This window comes from Lutra lutra, chromosome 6 (genome assembly GCF_902655055.1).
Source record: "Lutra lutra chromosome 6, mLutLut1.2, whole genome shotgun sequence".
NCBI lineage: Eukaryota > Metazoa > Chordata > Mammalia > Carnivora > Mustelidae > Lutra > Lutra lutra.
The window spans coordinates 26,105,241-26,111,410 of record NC_062283.1 but is presented as its reverse complement, the minus strand read 5'-3'; positions in this window follow the sequence as shown (position 1 = coordinate 26,111,410).

The following is a 6,170-nucleotide window of genomic DNA, read 5'->3' as shown; positions in this document are numbered from 1 at the left end:
AATTATTTCCAGTAATGGGAGAGTCAAGATGGTGAAGAAGTAGCAGGCTGAGACTACTTCAGGTAGCGGGAGATCAGCTAGATAGCTTATCTAAAGATTACAAACACCTACAAATCCAACGGGAGATCGAAGAGAAGAAGAACAGCAACTCTAGAAACAGAAAATCAACCACTTTCTGCAAGGTAGGACTGGCGGAGAAGTGAATCCAAAGCGACGGGAAGATAGACCGCGGGGGGAGGGGCCGGCTCCCGGCGAGCGGCAGAGCAACGGAGCACAAAATCGGGACTTTTAAAAGTCTGTTCCGCTGAGAGACATCGCTCCAGAGGCTTAACTGGGGTGAAGCCCATGCGGGGTCAGCGTGGCCTCAGGTCCCGCAGGGTCACAGAAGGATCAGGCGTGTCTGAGTGTCGCAGAGCTCACAAGTATTAGAACGGGGAAGCCGGCTGCAGAGACAGAGCCGAGGAGTGACTCTCAGCTCGGGGTTACCTTGAACCGGTCGCAGGCTCGGTCAGCTCGGAGCGTGGCCGGAGGCCAGGGTGGCGGGAGTCATTGGGTGCTGTTCTCTGAGGGCGCACTGAGGAGTGGGGCTCCGGGCTCTCGGCTCCTCCGGGCCGGAGACCGGGAGGCCGCCATCTTCATTCCCGTCCTCCAGAACTCTAAGGAAAGCGCTCAGGGAACAAAAGCTCCCGAAAGCGAACCCGAGCGGATTACTCAGCTGGGCCCCGGTAAGGGCGGTGCAACTCCGCCTGGGGCAAAGACGCTTGAGAATCACTACAATAGGCCCCTCCCCCAGAAGAACAACAAGAAACCCAGCCAGGACCAAGTTCACCTACCAAGGAGTGTAGTTTCAATACCAAGGAGAGCGACGGAATTCCAGAGGAGTATAAAGCAAAGCACGGAACTCATGGCTTTCTCCCCATGATTCTTTAGCCTTGCAGTTAAATTAATTTTTTTTTCTTTTCTTTCTCAATTTTTTTTTCTTTTTCTGCTAAATTTTTTTAACTTTTACCCTTTTCTTTTTTAACATTTTTAACTAGTTTATCTAATATATATACATATATTTTTTCCCTTTTTATACTTTATCTTTATTGGTTTTCTTTTTTTAATTTTTTTTCTTTCTTTCTGAACCTCTTTTTATCCCCTTTCTCCCCCCCCCAACGATTTGGGATCTCTTCTGATTTGGCTAAAGCATATTTTCCTGGGGTTCTTGCCACCCTTTTAGTATTTTACTTGCTCCTTCATATACTCTTATCTGGACAAAATGACAAGGTGGAAAAATTCACCACAAAAAAAAGAACAAGAGGCAGTACCAAAGGCTAGGGACCTAATCAATACAGACATTGGTAATATGTCATATATAGAGTTCAGAATGACGATTCTCAAGGTTCTAGCTGGGCTCGAAAAAGGCATGGAAGATATTAGAGAAACCCTCTCGGGAGACATAAAAGCCCTTTCTGGAGAAATAAAAGAACTAAAATCTAACCAAGTTGAAATCAAAAAAGCTATTAATGAGGTGCAATCAAAAATGGAGGCTCTGACGGCTAGGATAAATGAGGCAGAAGAAAGAATTAGCGATATAGAGGACCAAATGACAGAGAATAAAGAAGCTGAGCAAAAGAGGGACAAACAGCTACTGGATCACGAGGGGAGAATTCGAGAGATAAGTGACACCATAAGACGAAACAACATTAGAATAATTGGGATTCCAGAAGAAGAGGAAACAGAGAGGGGAGCAGAAGGTATATTGGAGAGAATTATTGGAGAGAATTTCCCCAATATGGCAAAGGGAACAAGCATCAAAATTCAGGAGGTTCAGAGAACCCCCCTCAAGATCAATAAGAATAAGTCCACACCCCATCACCTAATAGTAAAATTTACAAGTCTTAGTGACAAAGAGAAGATCCTGAAAGCAGCCCGGGAAAAGAAGTCTGTAACGTACAATGGTAAAAATATTAGATTGGCAGCAGACTTATCCACAGAGACCTGGCAGGCCAGAAAGAGCTGGCATGATATATTCAGAGTACTAAACGAGAAAAACATGCAGCCAAGAATACTATATCCAGCTAGGCTATCATTGAAAATAGAAGGAGAGATTAAAAGCTTCCAGGACAAACAAAAAGTGAAAGAATTTGCAAATACCAAACCAGCTCTACAGGAAATATTGAAAGGGGTCCTCTAAGCAAAGAGAGACCCTCAAAGTAGTAGATCAGAAAGAAACAGAGACAATATACAATAACAGTCACCTTACAGGCAATACAATGGCACTAAATTCATATCTCTCAATACTTACCCTGAATGTTAATGGGCTAAATGCCGCAATCAAAAGACACCGGGTATCAGAATGGATAAAAAAACAAAACCCATCTATATGTTGCCTACAAGAAACTCATCTTAAACCTGAAGACACCTCCAGATTTAAAGTGAGGGGGTGGAAAAGAATTTACCATGCTAATGGACATCAGAAGAAAGCAGGAGTGGCAATCCTTATATCAGATCAATTAGATTTTAAGCCAAAGACTACAATAAGAGATGAGGAAGGACACTATATCATACTCAAAGGAACTGTCCAACAAGAAGATCTAACAATTTTAAATATCTATGCCCCTAACGTGGGAGCAGCCAACTATATAAACCAATTAATAACAAAATCAAAGAAACACATCGACAAGAATACAATAATAGTAGGGGATTTTAACACTCCCCTCACTGAAATGGACAGATCATCCAAGCAAAAGATCAACAAGGAAATCAAGGCCTTAAATGACACACTGGACCAGATGGACATCACAGATATATTCAGAACTTTTCATCCCAAAGCAACAGAATACACATTCTTCTCTAGTGCACATGGAACATTCTCCAGAATAGATCACATTCTTGGTCCTAAATCAGGTCTCAACCATTATCAAAAGATTGGAATCATTCCCTGCATATTTTCAGACCACAATGCTCTGAAGCTAGAACTCAATAACAAGAGGAAATTTGGAAAGAACCCAAATACATGGAGACTAAACAGCATCCTTCTAAAGAATGAATGGGTCAACCAGGAAATTAAAGAAGAATTGAAAAAATTCATGGAAACAAATGATAATGAAAACACAACGGTTCAGAATCTGTGGGACACAACAAAGGCAGTCCTGAGAGGAAAATATATAGTGGTACAAGCCTTTCTCAAGAAACAAGAAAGGTCTCAGGTACACAACCTAACCCTACACCTAAAGGAGCTGGAGAAAGAACAAGAAAGAAACCCTAAACCCAGCAGGAGAAGAGAAATCATAAAGATTAGAGCAGAAATCAATGAAATAGAAACCAAAAAAACAATAGAACAAATCAACAAAACTAGGAGCTGGTTCTTTGAAAGAATTAATAAGATTGATAAACCCCTGGCCAGACTTATCAAAAAGAAAAGAGAGAGGACCCAAATAAATAAAATCATGAACGAAAGAGGAGAGTCACAACGAACACCAAAGAAATACAGACAATTATAAGAACATACCATGAGCAACTCTACGCCAACAAATTTGACAATCTGGAAGAAATGGATGCATTCCTAGAGACATATAAACTACCACAACTGAACCAGGAAGAAATAGAAAGCCTGAACAGACCCATAACCAGTAAGGAGATTGAAACAGTCATCAAAAATCTCCAAACAAACAAAAGCCCAGGGCCAGACGGCTTCCCGGGGGAATTCTACCAAACATTTAAAGAAGAACTAATTCCTATTCTCCTGAAACTGTTCCAAAAAATAGAAATAGAAGGAAAACTTCCAAACTCATTTTATGAGGCCAGCATCACCTTGATCCCAAAACCAGACAAGGATCCCAACAAAAAAGAGAACTACAGACCAATATCCTTGATGAACACAGATGCAAAAATTCTCGCCAAAATACTAGCCAATAGGATTCAACAGTACATTAAAAGGATTATTCACCACGACCAAGTGGGATTTATTCCAGGGCTGCAAGGTTGGTTCAACATCTGCAAAGCAATCAATGTGATACAACACATTAATAAAAGAAAGAACAAGAACCATATGATACTCTCCATAGATGCTGAAAAAGCATTTGACAAAGTACAGCATCCCTTCCTGATCAAAACTCTTCAAAGTGTAGGGATAGACGGCACATACCTCAATATTATCAAAGCCATCTATGAAAAACCCACCGCAAATATCATTCTCAATGGAGAAAAACTGAAAGCTTTTCCGCTAAGGTCAGGAACACGGCAGGGATGTCCGTTATCACCACTGCTATTCAACATAGTACTAGAAGTCCTAGCCTCAGCAATCAGACAACAAAAGGAAATTAAAGGCATCCAAATCGGCAAAGAAGAAGTCAAACTATCACTCTTTGCAGATGATATGATACTATATGTGGAAAACCCAAAAGACTCCACTCCAAAACTGCTAGAACTTGTACAGGAATTCAGTAAAGTGTCAGGATTTAAAATCAATGCACAGAAATCAGTTGCATTTCTCTACACCAACAACAAGACAGAAGAAAGAGAAATTAAGGAGTCCATCCCATTTACAATTGCACCCAAAACTATAAGATTCCTAGGAATAAACCTAACCAAAGAGACTAAGAATATATACACAGAAAACTATAAAGTACTCATGAAAGAAATTGAGGAAGACACGAAGAAATGGAAAAATGTTCCATGCTCCTGGATTGGAAGAATAAATATTGTGAAAATGTCTATGCTATCTAAAGCAATCTACACATTTAATGCAATTCCTATCAAAGTACCATCCATTTTTTTCAAAGAAATGGAACAAATAATCCTAAAATTTATATGGAACCAGAAAAGACCTCGAATAGCCAAAGGAATATTGAAAAAGAAAGCCAAAGTTGGTGGCATCACAATCCCAGACTTCAAGCTCTATTACAAAGCTGTCATCATCAAGACAGCATGGTACTGGCACAAATACAGACACATAGATCAATGGAACAGAATAGAGAGCCCAGAAATAGACCCTCAACTCTATGGTCAACTCATCTTCGACAAAGCAGGAAAGAATGTCCAATGGAAAAAAGACAGCCTCTTCATTAAATGGTGTTGGGAAAATTGGACAGCCACATGCAGAAAAATGAAATTGGATCATTTCCTTACACCACACACGAAAATAGACTCAAAATGGATGAAGGATCTCAATGTGAGAAAGGAATCCATCAAAATCCTCGAGGAGAACACAGGCAACAACCTCTTCGACCTCAGCCGCAGCAACATCTTCCTAGGAACATCGCCAAAAGCAAGGGAAGCAAGGCAAAATGAACTATTGGGATTTTATCAAGATCAAAAGCTTTTGCACAGCAAAGGAAACAGTGAACAAAACCAAAAGACAACTGACAGAATGGGAGAAGATATTTGCAAATGACATATCAGATAAAGGGCTAGTGTCCAAAATCTATAAAGAACTTAGCAAACTCAACACCCAAAGAACAAATGATCCAATCAAGAAATGGGCAGAAGACATGAACAGACATTTCTGCAAAGAAGACATCCAGATGGCCAACAGACACATGAAAAAGTGCTCCACATCACTCGGCATCAGGGAAATACAAATCAAAACCACAATGAAATATCACCTCACACCAGTCAGAATGGCTAAAATTAACAAGTCAGGAAATGACAGATGCTGGCGAGGATGCGGAGAAAGGGGAATCCTCCTACACTGTTGGTGGGAATGCAAGCTGGTGCAACCACTCTGGAAAACAGCATGGAGGTTCCTCAAAATGTTGAAAATAGAACTACCCTATGACCCTGCAATTGCTGGGTATTTACCCTAAAGATACAAACGTAGTGATCCGAAGGGGCACGTGCACCCAAATGTTTATAGCAGCAATGTCTACAATAGCCAAACTATGGAAAGAACCTAGATGTCCATCAACAGACGAATGGATAAAGAAGATGTGGTATATATACACAATGGAATACTATGCAGCCATCAAAGAAATGAAATCTTGCCATTTGCGACGACGTGGATGGAACTAGAGGGTATCATGCTTAGCGAAATAAGTCAATCGGAGAAAGACAACTATCATATGATCTCCCTGATATGAGGGAGAGGAGATGCAACATGGGGGGTTAAGGGGGTAGGAGAAGAGTAAATGAAACAAGATGGAATTGGGAGGGAGGCAAACCATAAGTGACTCTTAATCTCACAA